We start from the raw sequence: 20554 nt of genomic DNA, 5'->3' as shown, positions 1-20554 counted from the left end.
TCCGTTTTCTTCCTTCCCCTCTTCCTGCCCTTCTATGCATTTCCTGTCCCTGAAATAATGCAGTCTGCACTTCACGTTCCCTGTACCTATATATGACAGTTTAATAAAATCATTTTGTTTTTCAAGGAATGACTTTACAAGAAGAACACTTGCTGGCCATAAAATCTATAGGTGATCACAGGGCCAAAAGCCTTTCTTCCAAACATTGGATTCTTATCGTCAGGGGTTTCATGAAGGTATCATGCTTTGGGAATCAAGAAACCTAAGGTCTAGACCCAAGTCTCCTGAGGTCTTATGGTGTAACTTTGAGGCCTACAGGGTGTAGGTGATTTGACCCATTTCTACAAAGTTAAGGTATTTGGGTTCTTATATTCCTTTGAGAATCCAAAGAAAACTATAGATTCTGATCTCAAAAGAGAATGCCTTTATGCACAAACACAATTTTATATCCAAATTCCAAGGTTTACTGGAATTTCTTGGAATCTATCACCGAATCCCTTATGGGATGATTTCCAATGGTCTTTTTAGTTCTCATACTTCTAGGTTTTCTCAAGTCTGTCCAGGGGCAGACCTGTCCCTATGAGGGCTATTTAAAGCTCCTTTTCAGGAGTTGGCATGGTTGTTGAAAAAGCAAGGGGCATTTTCAGCTGTGGTGATGGCTGTGTAGTACCATCTGGAGTTGTCAACCATTAACACTGCTATGAAGAAGGAGATGAAGAGTGAGGAAACAAAGGGAACTTGAACTAAGAAGCTGAAAGGTTATTTATGACTTTGGTTGAGTCTCTGAATCCAGCTGTGGCAGGTATAACCATGAGGTATTTCAAAACCAATCCAAAGTAGCTTATATAAAAACGGTAAATAGCTAATACAATTAGGAATTCATTGCATTAGATAGGCTCATGGTCTCAAGTTAAGAACACACAACATGTTGACTCATTCTCTCAGACAGTTCTCCTTGTGTTTCATTGGAGACACCAACAATTCACCCAGTTATCCCAACTAATGACCCAGAGTCCCCCTTAACTACCCCTGCTGCATCCTCTTTATACCTATTGGATCCAACAGTCCTGCTGTTAGCTCTCCACTATTTCTCCAACTGCCCCAGTTTTGCCATCTCATCTCACCACCTAGTTTAGACACCCATGACCTTCTCTTCAGATTACCTTTAGCATTTCCTAACCAATCTTTTTGTCTCTAGTCTTGTTTCATGTTACTGTGATGAAACTGAAGAAAATAAATTGACATAAAACTCATCTGACCACAACATTTGTCTGCTTAAAGCCATTTGATATCTGGTTACCCCAGGATAGCATCCAACGCCTTCACATGGCACACAAAATTTTCTATGTAATGTTTAACTATCTTTGCTTTCCACATAACAACCCAGAAATAGCACTTGTTGTAGTTACCCATGAACAAATACACCTCTGTGCTATTGCTCATCACATTGGGAAGGCAGCATAGCCTGCCTCTATTAAAAGTTAGGCTTTGAAATTCTACTGACCTGGACTTGAATCCTCATTCTGGTGTATGTCAACTTATCCTCTCTAGCCTCCATTGTCTCATTTGAGAAATCAGGGTGTTCTCATGAGCATGTTGCCATGAGAGTTTAAAGCTTCCAGATCCAATTTCAACTGGTGTGTGTGTTTCTGGGGTCAGGGGCAGTGTTTGCATACCAATAATTGTTGAGATGCCAACTGAATGTCTTACAATTCAATGCAATTCTAGCACTATCTACCCAGAGACAGCATCAGATTCTACAGGTTAAGGGCTCTGTCCTATAAAACTATCCCCCATTTCCTCCCTCCCACTTCAGTCACAAGCCCAGGTTGTCATCCGTGCTTCTGACCAATTGGCTATAGATTGGAGGTTCCAACAACCCCCCATCTTTGGGTTCCATTACTTTACTAGAGCAGCTCACAGAATTCTAAAAAGTATTTTACTTACTGGATTACTGGTTTAATATAAAAGGAACAGCCACATGGAATAGAAGCATAGAGCAAGGTATGTGGGAAAGGTTGCAGAACTTCCCTGCCCTCTCAGCTACCTCACTCTCCCAGCACCTCCAGATGGTTACCAACCGAGAAGTTCTTGGAACCCCGTCCTTCTGGGTTTTTATTGAGGCTTTATTACCTAGTCATGACCGACTGGCAGATGACTCAATATCCACCCCCATCCCTTGCGGGGTCAGTGATGGGACTGAAATTTCTAACACTCTCATCAAAGCATTAGTTTGGCTGGCAGCAAGCCCCATCCTTAGGAAAAGTCCAAAAGTCCCCTCATTAGCATACCAAAAGTCATTCTCACTGCTTAGGAAATTCCAAGAGTTTTAGGGGTTCTGTGCCAGAAAGGGTAATGAAGACCAAATACATATTTCTTATTAGAGTTTAAAGAGATTTTGTGAAAATCAAGTGGCACAACACTAGGAGGCAATTGGATTTGGTGTTAGACATTATTTCCTCTGTCTAGAATTCTTTCATTGTTGAGTTTGTCCACTGCTGCTCTTGCGTGGCTCACTCCTGCTCAACCTTTGACTCAGCTCCCATATCATCTCTTTCAGAGGGCCTTCCAAGACCCTTGGGGAAGGGGGACTCTTCTGCTGTGTTATATGGGACCATTTTATCACTGCTCTTGCCTTGCTGTACTCAGCCTCCCCTTCTAATCTGAGCTCCTTGAGGGCTATGATGATATCTTCACCCTGACATCTCCAGTTCCTAACAAGTTTTGGACTGAGTTGAATAAAAATGCTAGTTACCTTCCTCAGCCTCTGACAGGGAGCATGATAACTGAGCAACAGCCATACTTATTTCCTTGGATCTTCTCGCTTGCTGTTTTTCATTTGTTTTTCCCAGTACACTTAATTTAGAGCTATTATACCTGTCTGCTTCCATCCTGTTAGACTTGACAGGCAACACACTGGGAGAGACAGGGTTTGTGAATGCAAATGAAAAGAAACAACTTGACAGACACTCTCTTTTCTTTCCAACCAAATCAGTTCTTTTCCTGTTGTTCCTCAGTCTTTGGAATGATGGATAGTGAACATCAAATCAGTATCTTTTCTCATGATAGCATATTGACTAGGCCCAGCCACAGAATCTAAAGCTTTCTGCAAGAAAGTGAGCCTAGGGGAATGTTAAAGTCTTGGTTCCTGCCAACTTCTCTGCCTTTTATCTACCTCCCCACAGCCCTCTGTGAATGGATGGTCCACACATGGGTCCTAGGTCATTACAACGTCTAGGAATTACTGAGTTGGAACTAGAATGCTCAGGGAGAAAGGCCTGTGAATCTAGTTTGTTTCATGAATCATAACTCTGAAAGCTGTTTGGTTTTCATAGTGAGAAAAGCAATGGGTTTGGAAATGATTTTGATACAGTGATATTTGCTATTGTTTTAGTCTAATACATCTTCATATGGGTATGGGTCTTTATGTGAACATATGGTCTTGTCTCACTAATGTGTGGTTTTTCCTCCTGTAATGCACCCTTAATTATTGAAGCTTTATAATAAACTTTAACACCGACCACCTAATAATTGCTTTTTAGATAGCTGTTGAATTTTTTTCAAATATTGTTTCCACATTAAGATGATCTTATGTTTTTTTTTTTTTTTTCTCCTTGGGGCTATTAATAAAGTGAATCATTGAGACATCCTGAATTCTATTTACTTGATTTATTATTGATGCTATTATCACACCCAACAAAATATGGTTTCTATGTGTAGTCACCATGCACTTCCTAATATTTCACATTGATTTAGAGACCCAAAGTGTTTTCTTTAAAAATTAATAACAAACATGACATTCAATAGGCATCTCTTTAAAAAGTGGGCATCTTTTCACATAAGTCAGAACATTATTACATCTAACAAGATTATAAATAACTCCTTGGTATTTTCTAATACCCCATCTACATTTAAATATCCCTAATAGTCTGAAAATATATTGTTCAAATTAAAATCTGAACAAAGTCCTTAATTACATTTGATTGCTATTTCTTTAACTAGCTAAATGATTCCCAACCTTGGCTCTGAATACAATTCTAAACAACATAAATAGTAACTGAATTTGGGGTAGTTGGTCTAGGGTTAACATCATATGACCTACAGGAAGCCTACAGGAATGCTCTCAACCCCACATGGAATATAGCTGTCTGTTAAAAGTTCTGACCTGGGGTACCTGAGTGGTTCAGTCTTTAAGTGTCTGCTTTTGGCTTGGGTCATGATCCCAGGGTCACAATGGACCAGATGGACTTCACAGATACATACAGAGCATTCCATCCTAAAGCAACAAAATACACATTCTTCTAGAGTGCACATAGAACATTCTCCAGAATAGATCACATACTGATCACAAATCAGGTCTCAACCAGTACCAAAAGACTGGAATTATTTCCTGCATATTTTTGGACCACAATACTTTGAAACTTGAACTCAATCATGAGAGGAAATTGGGAAAGACCTCAGACACTTGGAGGTTAAGGAGCATCCTACTAAAGAATGAATGGGCCAATCACAAAATTAAAGAAGAATTTAAAAAATTAATGGAAACAAATGAAAATGAAAATGAAAACACTACTATTCAAAAACTTTGGGATGCAGCAAAGGTGGTCCTAAGAGGAAAGTACATAGCAATACAAGCCTTTCCCAAGAAATTAGAAAAGTATTAAATACACAAACAAAACTTACACAAAAGAAGTTGGAGAAAGAATAGCAAATAAAGCCAAACCAAGTAGGAGAAAAGAAATAATAAAGATTAGAGAAGAAATCAATGAATTAGAAACCAAAAGAAGAGTAGAATAGATCAATAGAACTAGAATCTGGCTCCTTGAAAGAATTTTAGTAAGATCAATAAATGCCTAGCCAGACATATCAAAAAGGAAAGAGAAAGGAGCCAAGTTAATAAAATTGTTTGTATTTTCTTGGTGTTGGTCATTTTCTCTCCTCTTCCATTCATGATTTTAAGAACATACTATGAACAACTATTTGGGCAATCTGGAAGAAATGGATGTATTCTTAGGAACTTATAAACTACCAAAATTGAAACAGAAAAAAATAGAAAACCTGAACAGATCCCTAACCAGCAAGAAACTGAAGCAGTAATCAAAAAATCTCCCAACAAATAAGAGTCCAGGGCCAGATGGCTTCCCATGGGAATTCTACCAAACATTTAAAGAAATAACACTTATTCTTCTGAAGGTGTTTCAAAAAAAAAAAAAAAAGAAATGGAAGGAAAACTTTCAAACTCATTCTATGAGGCCAGTATTACTTTGATTCTAAAATCAGAAAAAAGGAGAATTATAGACCAATATTCCTGATGAACATGGATGCAAAAATTCTCCACAAAATACTAGCCAACAGGATCCAACAGTACATTAAAATGATTATGTACCATGACCAAGTGGGATTCATTCCTGAGCACAAGGTGGTTCAACATTCACAAATCAATCAGTGTGATACAGCACATTAATAAAAGAAAGGACAAGAGCTATATATCCTCTCAATTAATGCAGAAAGAAGCATTGGGCAAAACAACATATCCTTTCCTGGTTAAAACTCTGCACAGTGTAGCCATATATGAAAAGCCCACAGGGAATATCATTCTCAATGGGGTAAAATGGAGAGCTTTTACCCTAAGGTCAGGGACATGACAGGAATGCCCTCTCTCTCCACTCTTGTTCAACATAGTACTAGAAGTCCTAGCCTTAACAATCAGACAATAAAAAGAAACAAAAGGCATTCATATTTGTAAAGAAGAAGTCAAACTCTCACTCTTCAGAGATGACATGATACTCTATGTGGAAAACCCAAAATACTCCAACCCAAAATTCCTAGAACTCCTATAGCAATTCAGCACATGGCAGATACAAAATCAATGCACAGAATCAGTTGCTTTTCTGTACACTAACAATGAAACATAAGAGAAAGAAATTAAGGAATCCATCCCATTTAGACTGGCACCAAAAACCATAAGATACCTAGGAATAAACCTAGCCAAAGAGGTAAAGGATCTACAATTTAAAAACTACAAAACACATATGAAAGAAATTGAGGAAGACACAAGGAAATGGAAAAACATTCCATGCTCATGGATCGGAAGAACACATATTTTTAAAAATGTCTATGCTACCCAGAGCAATCTACATATTCAATGCAATCCCTATCAAAATACCATCAACATTTTTCACAGATCTGGAATGAATAATACCAAAATTTATTCCAGAAAAGACCCCAAAGAGCTAGAGGAGTATTGAAAAAGAAAACCAAAGCTGGTGAGATCACAATGCTGGACTTCAAGTTCTATTACAAAGTGTACTGACACAAAAATAGACACATAGATTAATGGAACAGAATAGAGAACCCAGAAATGGGCCCTTAACTCTATGGTTAACTAATCTTTGACAAAGAAAAATAGAAAAATGGCAGTCCCTTCAACAAATGGTATTGGGAAAATTGAACAGCCACATGTAGAAGAATGAAACTGGACAATATTCTTACACCATACACAAAGATAAACTCAAAATGGATGAAAGACCTAAATGTGAGACAGAAATCCATCAAAATCCTAGAGGAGAACACAGGTAACAACCTCTTTGACCTCGGCCACAGCAACTTCTTGCTAGACACATCTCCAAGGATAAGGGAAACAAAAGCAAAAATGAACTATTGGGACTTCATCAAGATAAAAATCTTCTGGACATCAAAGGAAACGGTCAGTTAAACCAAAAGGCAAGCTACAGAATGGGAGAAGATATTTGCAAATGACGTAAAAGGTTATTATCTAAAATCTATAAAGAACTCACTGACCTCAACACCCAGAAAACAAATAATCAAGTCAAGAAATGGGCAGAAGATAGGAACAGACACTTCTCCAAAGACATACAAGTATAACAGATACATGAAAAAATGTTCAACATCACTAGCCAAGAGGGAAAAATAATCAAAACCACAATGAGATACCACCTCACACCAGTCAGAATGGCTAAAATCAACAAGACAGGAAACAACAAATGTTGTCAAGGATACAGAGAAAGGGGAACCATCTTGCACTGTTGATAGGAATGCAAGCTGGTACAACCAATGTGAAAAACAGTATGGAGGTTCCCCAAGAAGTTAAAAATAGAGCTACCCTTCCACCCAACAATTGCTCTACTAGGTGTTTACCCATAAGATACAAATGTAGTGATCTGAAGGGGCACCTGCACCCCAGTGGAATACGAGAAACAGTGCAGAGGATCATAGGGGAAGGGAGGGAAAACTGAATGGGAAGTCATCAGAGGGAGACAAACCATGAGAGACTCTTAACTCTAGGAAACAAACTGAGGGCTGCTGGAAGGGAGGAGGGTGGGAGATGGTGTATTTGGGTGATGGGCATTAAGGAGAGTACATGATGTGATGAGCACTGGGTGTTAAGCGCAACTGATGAATTATTGAACTGTACATCTGAAACTAATGATGCACCATATGTAGCTTAATTGAATTTAAAGATGAAAAAAGGGGAAAAAGAAATGTGGCTAATTGAAACTTTAATTTATAGAAATTAATGGGGTAAAAAAAGCTGTATATGTTCAGAAACATTTGAAATATAGTGGGAGGAAAGATCATATTTATACTATCAAGATAAAATCATTAAACACATAAGAATAAGCCTAAGAAATGTACAGGACTGGCAGGAACCAATCTTAATAATGTTGAGCCTTCCTCCCCAAGCACAAGATGTCCTTCTGCCTATCTGTCATCTGTCCTTTTTCTCAGCATGTTAAAAGTGGAAATAACTCTCCATAAATTAGACCATAAATAAATGATAATCTCAAGTGATACTCACCATTCAAAAAAAAAAAAAGAGAAGTTTAGTTGAAATGTTACTTAACTAAAGCAATTAATTCATCTGGAGGAACACAAGCTTAGGAAGAGTTGAGGGAGGGACACAAGAAAGGAAGTGGTGGTGGGTGGAGGGTTTACACAGCAAGCCTGAGACTCATCCTTAGAAAGTTCTGTACACATGGTTGGTTCTGGGTTGGTGAACAGTTTCCTATGTTGATACAAGATATCTTCTCAGTGATGAGAGTGGGTCACTGCCTAGACTGTTCAGACAAACAATGTGGTTCATGTTGAGCATGTTTTCCTCCTGGTAGTTGGGAACTTTGGCACACGAGAGGTAGAGGTTGAGTACACCACCACTCCCAGTAAAGCCCCAGAGCAGAGCCTGCCACGAGCTTCCCTGATGGACTGAATCTCACATGTGTTGTCACAACCCATTGCTGTAGAAATGAAACCCTCCAGGATGACTCCACTATAACAGGGCTCTCAGGAGCTGGTACCAAATGTTCCCTGGACTCAGCCCCATGTGCCTTCTCCTTCCGTTTGTTCTGTTTTGTATGTCTTCACTGTAATAAATCTCAGCTGTGATTACAACTGTGTAGAGTCTGGAGAGTTCATCCAGTAAATTGCTGGACTGGGAATGCTCTTGGAATTCTTGACATGGAGACTTGAAGGCGGATTTGGAAAGATAAAAGGAAAATCAGGCAAAAACTGATTTGAGAGGCTAGGAAAGGAAAATTGACTGGAATACCCAATTTCCAAATACTGCTGAGCAATACTGAGCTTAAATAAGAACTCTTAAAACTGTTTACAAAAAGCTAAATAAAGTATCTTGGCCAAAAGACGAGGCAATGAGCACTGCCGAAGTGAAGCAAGGGGATCCGTGCTCTTCCATCGAATTGTTTCTTTTAAAGGCCAGATTGTCTTATTAGAAGTTTAAAAAGATACCAGAGAAACTACACATGTGTGCCTTGTCATGGATTGACTTGTATCCCCAGGGAAGTTCTGTTCAAGTCTTAACTCAGGAATCTATGAATGAGACTTTATTTGGAAATTGGGTCTTTGCGGATGTAGTCAAGTTAAAGCCCTGGTATGGTTATGATAAGAGGGGAATTTGGACACAGAGACAGAGATGCAGAGGGAAGATGGCCATGTGGAGAGTGGGGCATAGACTAAAGTGCTGAATCTACAAAGCCAGGGAACACGAAAGATGTTGGCACCTGCTAGATGTTAGAAGCAACAAGGAAGGACTCTTCCCCTGGGACCTTGGGGAGGGGAGGGCCCTGCCAACAACCTGATGTTGGAAGTTTATCTTTCACTACAGTGAGTGACTGTGTTCTGTTGCTCCAAGCTACTCCGTTCGTGGTACTTTTTTTTTTTTTTTTAAAGATTTTTATTTATTTATTTGACAGAGAGAGATCACAAGTAGAGAGGCAGGCAGAGAGAGAGAGAGAGAGGGAAGCAGGCTCCCCGCCGAGCAGAGAGCCCGATGCGGGACTCGATCCCAGGACCCTGAGATCACGACCTGAGCCGAAGGCAGCGGCTTAACCCACTGAGCCACCCAGGTGCCCTCGTTCGTGGTACTTTGTTATGCAGCACCAGGAAACTAATGGATGCCTAAGCACATACACACAGTCATTGTGTAAATTACCTGATACGAACTTGATCTTTAATTTTCAAAATGCTTGATTATTTTCTACCTATGAAAGAGCAGTTCATCAAATAGAAGCAGACGCACTCAAAGAGGAATGCTAGTTCAAGCAAACCAATCCTTATACAAAGAACTTGATCACTGAGTGAACTGGGTCTGTGAAGGTCCACCAGCATCTAAGGGAGGCTCCAGGTCTCACTGGGAGAGGTGGCATGCCTCCACTTATAGCAAGTCCTTGCGTGAAAGCCCAGTGGAAGCTCTGATGCACGTGTCTGAATATGTAAAAGTACCTCACAGTTTGTTAGCTCGCTTGATATATTCTATCCTCCTACTTTGACAAGTATACTCTAGTAATATGAAAGAAAAAAAGAAAAGTGTGCAAAGATATGACTTCATAAATCCAAATGGCTGCAAAAGGTCAGAAATGACTGAATTTAATTATGCATGTCCGTGACACTGCAGATGGGCTGACGGTATTTAGATATGTAATAAAATAAACATACATGACTTGCAAATGATTAAGTAACATTCCAATCCTCTTGGTTTGTCTTTCAACTCCACTAGCTCTACTAGTTATTTTTTTTTAAAGATTTTATCTATTTATTAGAGAGAAAGAGTACAAATGGTGGGGGAGGGGCAGAGGGAGAAGCAGACTCCCTGCTGAGCAGGGAGCCTGATGATTCAGGGCTCAATCCCAGGACCCCGACTGACATCATGACCTGAGCCCAAGGCGGATGCTTAACTGACTGAGCTTGCAACTCGACACTTCACTAAAATTCATTTCAGCCCTAACCAAGAAAGAGACTTTTAACTATAGAGGACACACTGATGGTCACCAGAGGGGAGAAGGAGGTTGGGGAGAAGGGTTGGGGAAAAAGGTGATGGGGATTAATGGAGGGCACTTGTTATGATGGGCACTGGGTGATGTATGGAAGTATTGAATCACTATATTGTATATCTGAAACTAATATCATATTGTATATTAACTAACTGGAATTTAAATAAGAACTGGAAAAATTAAAAAGTAAAAAAAAAAGAAAGAAAAAAAAGAAAGCAAGGCATAGAACAGCAAAAAGACAAAACCAACAAGACATTCATTTCGGCCCTTTGAAATATTCTCAGTACTTCCTTCTCATTCCTGTTATTTCTGCATTCCTGTGTTAAACGAGAAGTAAGGAGAAGGTGGGTTTCTCCTTCTTGGTGTCCTTTGAGCCCCCTCTTTCATAGTGGCCCCACATGCTGTGAATTTCTCTCATACTGCTTCTTCTTGAAACATGCACAGGGGTGCCTATCAGTATACCCTGCAGACTCTCAAAAATCCATTAAAAATAAATGATGGCAAAGAAGTCCTCCTTGGGGAAACAACTGAAATATGTTGTCTGTTGAATGAATAAGTCCATCATCAACTCTTTCCCTCAGGGTTTTACGCAGTCCCTGCCTGGTGCAGAGGCCCTTTGCCAAACAACAGCATGTCTGCACCAGGTGCTAAGTGACCACCCCACCCCCGCCCCACACTGGGGAACCATGGTTCTCAGGATAAGCCCAGGCCTGCGTAATGAAGAAAAGCAAGAGCACCAACACATTTTCACGTAATGAGTTGAGTTGGAAATACTTCTGAGCTGTTGGAGGGATTAGCACAAAGAGTGGTATTATTTAGCGTTGCTTTCAATGCTCTGCAAGTGAGAATTACAGACTATTTAGGTGCTACCAAATTCACTTTTCACTGTCAACTGAAACAATAAGAACATGACAGCAAGGAACTGACAAGGGGACCCACACTGTACAATGGAAACACATTTGGAAAATACCAGCCAATGGAAAGATGGATTGGAAAATACAGACTAAGAGAGGGATCAGGCTGTGTTGGGGACCCTAGAGACATACTCATCCAGCCCCTCCTGCTACAGATGGGCTGGTGGAGAGCAGGGGTGGGGTAATTCTCTTCTGTGTCTCTAGCTACTGATAGGATCTGACCATGCCTAGGTTTCTTGGATCCTGTGTAGATATCTTTCTTTTGAAGATAGGTACCAATGGGGGGTGGGGGGATGCTTTATAAACAGTACATCAAAGAATAGTTGCAGGGAGAAGGATAAAAGGAGTTATAGATGACCCTCCCCATAATTTTTTCATTATGTGGGGAGATCCAACAGAGGCAAAGGAACCAGTGTTGGAAGTCCTGCCCTTTGGTATTTGGGTACCTCCTTTCCCCCACTTTTTGGAGATCTCTGCTTACATACACCTCCTCAGAGAGGCCCTTCTGAATACTACATGTAAAATAATTCACCGTTTCCTTCCAGGTCACTCTGCAAACATTACCCTGTTCTCATTTTAGGTGAAGATCTGCTATAAGGACAAATGAAATAAACAAGTAAATGCGTTCATTGCCATCTTCACCAATAGGATGTTAGACTCCACGAGCGTATGGACTTTTCCTGTCTCTTTCACCAGTGGATCCCTAAGGCTTACCAATGTGTAACAGGTAGTAGACACTCAATAATGGTCCTGAATGTATGAATAATGAATGAATGAATGAAAATTGACATCTGTTCACTATATTGGGAGATTCGCACTGTGTTCTCTTGGAGGCATCCCCCACAGCTCCCACACTCATTGTCCATGAAGCTGTTTCTGTCCTGGGCTGCCTTTCACTACTTCAGCTGCTATTCCTCAACCTTCTGTACTAGATCTATTTCCTTTCCTATCTCTCATAACTATGACATGTGCTCCATATACTTGTCCCCATCAAATACTGTACAAACTTAGATTATCCTAATTTTGCCTGCAAGGATCTTGGTGAAGCTGTTTCAACTGTCTAGGGCTCCAGATCACAGAACTAGAGTGACAGGCTAGGGCTCAAGCCACGATAGTACTTACAGCACTTTCTTGGGTTGGTGTAAAGACAAACAGGTCAATATGCACTAAGTTCTCTGCACAGTGACTGGGACACTGGGGAGATGATAAACGCTGGCTTCATCATTGTCATTGCTGGCAGGGCTGGGGGCGCCCACCAGTATGGATCTGGCAGGAAATATTTGACCTATTTAAGGATACGGTCAAGGACACCTGGATAAAGGAGCAAGGGGGAGAGGTGACCACTGGAACTCAGGGACAAGTGCAGTTGCAGAAGGGACCCTCCAACAAACTTAAGCTTTGCTAGAGCATGTAGCTAGCAATGTGTTCGCATAGTCCTCTGCTTTTGTAAACTGTTCCAGAGTGAGATCTTTAACCCACTGTTGCATAAGATCTCTCTTTCCACTCAGACTTTTCCTTCATCACATTTCCCTTCCTGTTGGGTGGTTTGGAGTAATTTAAATCTAGCTAAGGAGGTGCTGAGTTTAGGAAATGTTTACATATATCTCATCAAACCCAGTTCCTTCCGTGGACGGTTTCTGTGAGACCCATCATGTAGCAATGGCCTCCAGAACTTCAGTGTCTTCTGTGACAGCTCAAGTATTAGGACACAAAGTTGCAAGACCATGGGCTATACTGTCATACAGATGTGGCTTATGGACCCTAGCCACCAGAAGTATGTGGGTAGTGAAGGGAAAAGAAGGAATTTGGAGTATACAAAGCCAGAGCTAGTCTGTGGGAAATTTTTCCAGCTAACAGACATGTAAAATTGTAAGCAGAGGGTTCAGTTTGCATTGACCCCCTGGTCAAAACAAATATTCTCCTATCAGAAATAAATTCTATTTCAGTCTATTCCCATTTAAATAGAAGTTTGGCATGTTAATAACGCAGTGATCACAGCATTCAAGCAGCTAATAAAAGATGAAAAATTTGTTTTCTCTGTTGTAATATTACCAAGTTGATGAAATCCTCATCATAATAAAGAGAAGGCAAATCAAAATGTACAGGAAAGGTATTATTGAGGTATGTATAGATATAAGTTTGTGTTATTTGTAAGCTGTTTTTTTTTAATTTTGAAAGTTGTGATTTTGCTTCTCATTCTAAACACATTTTCATTTCATTTTATTTTATTTTTTAAAGATTTTATTTATTTATTTGACAGAGATCACAAGTAGGCAGAGAGGCAGGCAGAGAGAGAGGGGGAAGCAGGCTCCCCACTGAGCAGAGCCCAATGGGGGGCTTCATCCCAGGACTCTGAAATCGTGACCTGAGCAGAAGGCAGAGGCTTTAACCCGATGAGCCGCCCAGGCGCCCCCATATTTTCATTTTATGCCTGACTATGTCGTGATAAACTTTTTGTGTTTTTTTCCTTACGGAGGACTCAAAGTGTGTGTAAACTTCTACCCCGCAAAGCTAGTTCTATCCCTGGCTGTGGCACCTCTAAAGAGGAACTGGGCAGTAGAGCGGATCTCTTATCCTGCCACCCGAAGTGAAGCCAGAAGGCAAGGGGACACAATTATTTTAGTCCCTAGACTTCAGCCTTTCTAGGGACAAAGCAGAGCGGCAAAGGGGCAAACAGGGCACTTCCAGAACAAGAGGAAACCTCAACTTGCCAAGTTGGCTCTTGCGCAGGACTCCTTCCACCGGTGCCCACCCCCACTCGCTCCGCCCCCCTGGAAGAATGACGTAAGCAATTAAACATATGGAGGGACCGGTGCCTTCTGTGTTCTCTTCCATTGCTACCCACCTGCCTGCCGGTAGAGGGGCGTGTCCTACGTGCTCCTGCACCATGACGTCAGCACGTTACCTGCCTGCAGTTTTGGCGTACTGAAAGTTTCTTTCAGCTGTGCGTAGTGATAGTAATAGCCATAATAAATAGCATGATTATTACGATTTAGTCCAACCCCCACACTTTACCGGTTAAAAGGTATTTTACTCTTAAAATAAATGTTTCAGTATAATATTTAGCTAAGTTTTTATTATTTTTAGCTTCCCTTCAGATCTCAGTTCTAGCAGTATTAACACACAGAAAACTTCCAGGTTTTAGATGGTATCTGTGTGAGTTACAAACACAATTGCCAGCCATGATCTTTCATTTTATCTGAGAAACCTCTGCATTCTAAATCATAATTTTCTTTTATGGATTTCTTAGTGAAATCTCTGCCAAAATGAATAGAGACTAGAAAGAGGAACACCCTCTTTTCCCTGCAAATAGAACACACAGCCTTTCATTTATTTTTTATTTTTTATTTTTTAAATTAAATTAAATTTTTTTTTCAGTGTTCCAGGATTCATTGTTTATGCCCCACACCCAGTGCTCCATGCAATATGTGCCCTCCTTACACAGTTCTTTAAAAGACAGGGATTTGCATAACATGGGGCCTGGAAGAAATGAAGTGACTTGCCAGGTTTATGATTTCTAAAACAAAGGGTAAAGGCTACATTAGTTTTTCAAAAGGTCGGGTTTCTTTGTTCCTTGAAAAAGTCTGGAGACAAGTGCAACAATATTAACAAGGCAGACAGGTTCTGGCTGGAGTGTGGATGGGGGATAAGACTCTAATGTCTGCTTGGTGGCGAAGCACCTGACCAGACTCACCAGTGATTTTTTTTTTTTTTAAGATTTATGTATTCATTTATTTTAGAGTGAGAGAGAGCACAAGCTGGGTAAGGGACACAGAGAGAGAGAGAATCCACAAGCAGACTCCCTGCCGAGCTTGGAGCCCAGTGTGGGGCTCGATCCCAGGACCCTGAGATCATGACCTGGACCAAAACCAAGAGTCAGCCACTCAACAGACTGAGCCACCCAGGCACTCCTGCCCAGGGAGTTTTAAAGCCATGACCACCAGCTCCAGGATTTCCAGAGTCTCACCCATGTGATGGCCAGTTCTAGGAGTTCATTACAAACCATTATTCAAAATGCCCCAGTGAAGCATACATATCCAAGCTTCCAATTGCCTTATGAGGAAACTTCAGGATCAGAATCTCCAGGTTTGACATCCAAGGGGAGGGATTCAGGGCGAGGTACTTAGGATCAACCTCGTTTGAGTTGCTGAGATGGTGGAAAGCTGGCCGCTCCACCGTCCGGTTAGCTATTTGCTCTTTAGTTTCTGAGAGAAGACAGGAATTTATGGTTTATATGTATTGAGCTCAGAAAGGCAAATGGCAAGGAAGGCAGTTGCTTTCTGTATCAGTTCGTAGAAGTGAGAGTATTTGAATAGGCTCCACACTGCTTTCCCCCACAGCTGTTGTTCATCCTGTTTTTATAAAAGAAAACTTGAAGGTTTCGATGCTTCGTCCCTAGAACAGCAGTGTCGGTATCATCAGACAGGCTGAGCTGGAATCTGTATTTTAATGAGATCATCGTGATTTGTACGCATAGTAAAGCAATGCTTCTCAGACTTTAGTGTTTAACTCACAAGCTTGCTATGCATGAGCCCCTGAGAGGTCTTGCCCTCAACCCCAGCTCCCTTGTAAACCGGGGGCCATAAAATGACAGGCGCGGAGAAAGCAGGAGTTCCGCTTGCAGGAGGGGAGTTTAAGAGATGAGCCCTGAGCCTCAAGCTCTAAACCACGTGGCTGCAGCAGCATCTTGGTTCACTTCTTTCAGCCTGGGTTCCTCTCTGTGACTCGGGGCCCAGCTTGTCCAGCCCAAGGCATGGTCTTTCAGTTCCCTGCTGTCTTCCTTCCTGTTTGCTGCCCCCACCCTGTCGCCCCGGTTCATATTTCCATTAATTATAACCCATGGCTCTGCATATGCCACTTGTTCTGATAACACAAAGTATGCTGGCTTCCCCACTGGACCATGAGTACTTTCTCCCCTTTCATTTTCTAAGAGCAATAGCAGTGCCATGGCAACGTCTAATCCCTAACCTCGAGATGGGGGTGGGGTTGAGAAAATCAGAGCAGGTGTTCTTGAGACGGGAAACAAAGAATGAGCCAGATGAAGCCAGAAATGAAGGATCAGTATTCTAGGCCAGTGCTCCTCGAACTGTCCTGTGCACACAAGTCACCCAGGGATTTGTGGATTCTGAATCAGGAGGTCAGGGATGGGGCTGAAGAGTCTGTAGTTCTTGCAAGATAACAGGTGATCCCCATGCTACTGGCCCACAGACCACGCTTTGAAGTTCCCGGCGATGTGAAGGCACGGATCTTAGTGTTCTCATCATGGCAATATCAAGATCATGCGTGTCTGCCCCAGAAAATGTGTTCAATAGATTAGTGAATACTTACTGAATTAAATACTTAATATCTGAGATACCACCCGGCTGTTTGAATTCTCATAAGATGCAAGATATAAAATGTGTTCACTTTGGCTCTAAAATCAGGGCTAATACTACATGTATTGAGGCACAGAGAGGTTGAGTTACTTGCTCAAAGTCACACAGTTAATGTGGCAAACTGTTTACCAGATATCCCATGTGCCCCCCACCCCATTTCCTAATCTCCTGTGCAATTAGTTGAAGCTGTTGAACTAATTCTAAACAAAGGGCTGTCACCATCTAGCTAAAGCAATTAAGAGCCAGCCCTCTTTCCTCCTCCACCCCTTTCTTATCTGTTCTCTACACTGCAATCTGAAATATATGGCCCCCAAGGTAAGATTTGCAGGGATGCTACCCAGCCTGGAGTGGACTACACACAAGGATACTATAAATCTTAGCTGGACTTGAACCACGACGAATTTGAGTTTTGTTATCATGTTATTCTAACTAGTATGGGCTCAGTGCTGCAATCAGACAACTCTGCGTTATGGGCTTTTTGTCTGGCATCCTACGTCCTCTAAAGGGGAGCATACCCCCAGATGCGGCATGCCACAGTTGTGCCACAGGGGGAACCCAGATGCTAGGCCCTGGGGCTGTGAAGAAGGAATGACAGGTGCCCTGAGAAACATCCGAAGACAAAAACTTTAGCGACAACAGCAAAATGTTCTCCGCAACTTGGTGAAGTCTCCTTCTCTGCTAGGCACCATTTGCAGTCTAGCTGTTCTTTATCCATATGGAGGCATGTCCTCAAGCGTGCTGGGTGTTGAGGCAAACCTTGCTTTCATAGGGCTTATAGGCTGCATTCATGAGCTGAATGAATTCTTATTTTTGGAACATTACGAATGCAAACCTTTTCAAGTGATTGACTTTATGACTTCTATTGACTCGGTCAGACGGGGATACAGTTTTTCTACATGATGGCATATGGACTTGTATGACCCACCAAATAATATAGGATGCATCATTCTACTTACCGGTAAACATCAAAAAGACAGGACTACTGTTTCTATTTTTCTAGGTCTATGGAATTGAACAGATTAGAGGAGCATAATTGACTTAATAAAAAATAGATAACTATTGTAGAAATCAAATCCATATTTGAGACTTTCCAACCTTCTTCTCCCTCCATCTATGTTTCTCCCTTTCTGTTGAAGATGCCTGGTCAGGATGTTTTTGCTGAAGGATTAACTCTCCAAGGACCAACTGATCTCTATTCTCTGCAACAATTTACATCAAATGGAGTAGAAGAAGTGACCCCCCCCTGCCCAATCTGTGAGAGTGGTATATCATTTTTTTTCTTAATTATTTTTAATTAACATATAATGTACTATTTGCCCCAGGGGTACAGGTCTGTGAATCAATCAGACTTACACATTTCACAGCACTCACCATTGCACATACCCTCCCCAATGTCCATAACCCGGCCATCCTCTCCCTCTCCACCTCCCCCCAGCAACCCTCAGTTTGTTTTTGTGAGATTAAGAGTCTCTTATGGTTTGTCTCCCTCCCGATCCCATCTTGTTTCATCTTTTCCTTCCCTACCCCTCACAAACCCACCCGCCCTGCGTCTCGAATTCCTCATATCAGAGAGATCATGTGATAATTGTCTTTCTCTGATTGACTTATTTCACTCAGCATAATACCCTCTAGTTCCATCCACGTAGCTGCAAATGGCAAGATTTCATTTCTTTTGATGGCTGCATAGTATTCCATTGTATATATATATGAGAGTGGTATATTTTGATAAAATAGTATAGGGACAATACTAAAAGAGGAAATTATAGACCTGTACCATTTACATAGATTCTAGCATTAGATCTGGAAATTGAGCACTATATACACATGAATAGATCATGATGACATATGGTTTATCCCAGGAACATAAGGAAGATTTAATATGAGAAAAATGTATTTAAGTAATACATTATGTTAGAATTTTAAGAAAGAAAAAGTACTCAGATATGTTACATAAATTTAACAAATGCAGTTATGAAAAAGAAAACAACCTAAGCAACTTATGGATAAAAAAGAATTGCCTTAAGCTGATAAAATATATCTTCCAAGAACCTATGGAAAAATTATGCTGGAACTCTAAAATTATGGTGAAACTCTAAGGAAAATTTGTCTCTTCTAATACTTCTTTCTTTCAAACTCTAATCTTTTGCTTACATAGAAAATACAAAGAGACCCATTTTAATTTTTAATTTCATATACATTAGCTAGGACATTTCTTAAACTATGGAATAGTGGAGGTAATAGGAACATTCCTATGAGAGCTATTTCCATGCCGATATGTAGGAATTCTACTGATTTTTAAAATATTGAATTTGCACTTGGCAATTTTGCTACTCTTATTGCAAGTGATATGGTGGTCTAGAATTTCTCTTCCTTCCTTCCTCATGGTTTTAATTGATTATGCAACCTTGAGTTCTTATTGTTACTATGAATGAAATCTTACCCCCTCCCCAAAAGGGAATAAATTATAAAACATTATTGGTCCAGCACAACTTTATTTCTATTACGTTTTCAAATCAATTAGCAGACTAAATGGTAATAACATGTTCCCACTGATGGAAATTTTCTCCAAATGCGTCTGTAAATTCAATACTCTTCCAATCGAAATCTCAAGAGGGATTGACAGGCTGATTTTCAAATGCATATGGAACAGCAAAGAGCCAAGAATAGCCAAGGTCATTACACAGCTTTCTAATATCTGGCAAGGAAAGTGTCTGCACTTCATATATACCTCTGTCAATGGTAAACTATCTTATTAGAATTCACTTTGAAGGGGTGCCTGGGTGGCTCAGTGGGTTAAAGCCTCTGCCTTCAGCTCAGGTCATGATCCCAGGGTCCTGGGATCGAGCCCCGCATCGGGCTCCCTGCTGGGCAGGGAGCCTGCTTCCTCCTCTCTCTCCGCCTGCCTCTCTGCCTACTTGTGATCTCTGTCTGTCAAATAAATAAATAAAATCTTTAAAAAAAAAGAATTAACTTTGAAATTCATATTTATTCATTCAACAAATAGAATTAACTTTGAAGAAGAATCACAATGAACAGTGTAATGCAGCAACACAGAGACCCAACCATAGATCCACACAAATATGGAACCTGGGTATATGGAGGTAGTGTCTCACACAGGGATAAAAGCAGACTCTCCCATAATGAGTGTTAGGACAACTGAGTAATTCACCCGGAACTGACATGTAAAAGGATTTGGACCCAGATCCTTTTGGAAAAGAATTTTACAAAGCCTTTATCTGACAGCTTGTGTTTTGTTATAGTGTTCACTGTTGTATGGAAGTTTATTTTTAATATTACATTTAATACAAAAAGCCTTCCTTTTTGACTTCAAGGTGGGGAGAGATTTCTAAAATAAAGTACAAAAACACCAAACCCAAAGGAAAAAAAATGTTTCTTTATGGATTTTTAATAGGGTCTACATTTTCTTTTAAAAGTTTAAAATAGGGGCACCTGGGTGACTCAGTGGGTTAATCCTCTGCTTTCGGCTCAGGTCATGATCTCAGGGTCCTGGGATCGAGCCCCGCATCAGTCTCTCTGCTCATCGGGTAGCTTGCTTCCCTCTCTCTCTCTCTTCCTGCCTCTCTGCCTCCTTGTGATCTCTGTCAAATAAATAAATAAATAAATAAATCTTAAAAAAAAGTTTAAAATAAATAATTCAATAGCAAAAATGGACAAGGAATACCAGTTGTCTATGCACAGAAAATGAGAATGTCCAAGAAATACTTACAAAATATACACGTCTCACTAGGAATCAGAGCAATGCAAATGAAAACAGCATATTGCTTCTTCAAGTTTAGACATTGCCAAATACAGGTTGAAGTTCCTCTTTCTCCATATCTTCACCCCGCCTTAGCCGACGGTTACCATTTCACAACTATCAGGTTAACACGTTGCTTTCCACACAGGGCGATTGCCATCCATGCCCCTCCAGCAGCACTCAGCCTGTGGCCCGCTGTGTTAG

The sequence above is a fragment of the Enhydra lutris genome, unplaced genomic scaffold (genome assembly GCF_002288905.1).
Source record: "Enhydra lutris kenyoni isolate GAN:26980312 unplaced genomic scaffold, ASM228890v2 scaffoldscaffold21, whole genome shotgun sequence".
NCBI classification, from domain to species: Eukaryota; Metazoa; Chordata; class Mammalia; order Carnivora; family Mustelidae; genus Enhydra; species Enhydra lutris.
The sequence above is the reverse complement of the archived record's forward strand: the minus strand, read 5'-3'. Positions refer to the sequence as shown.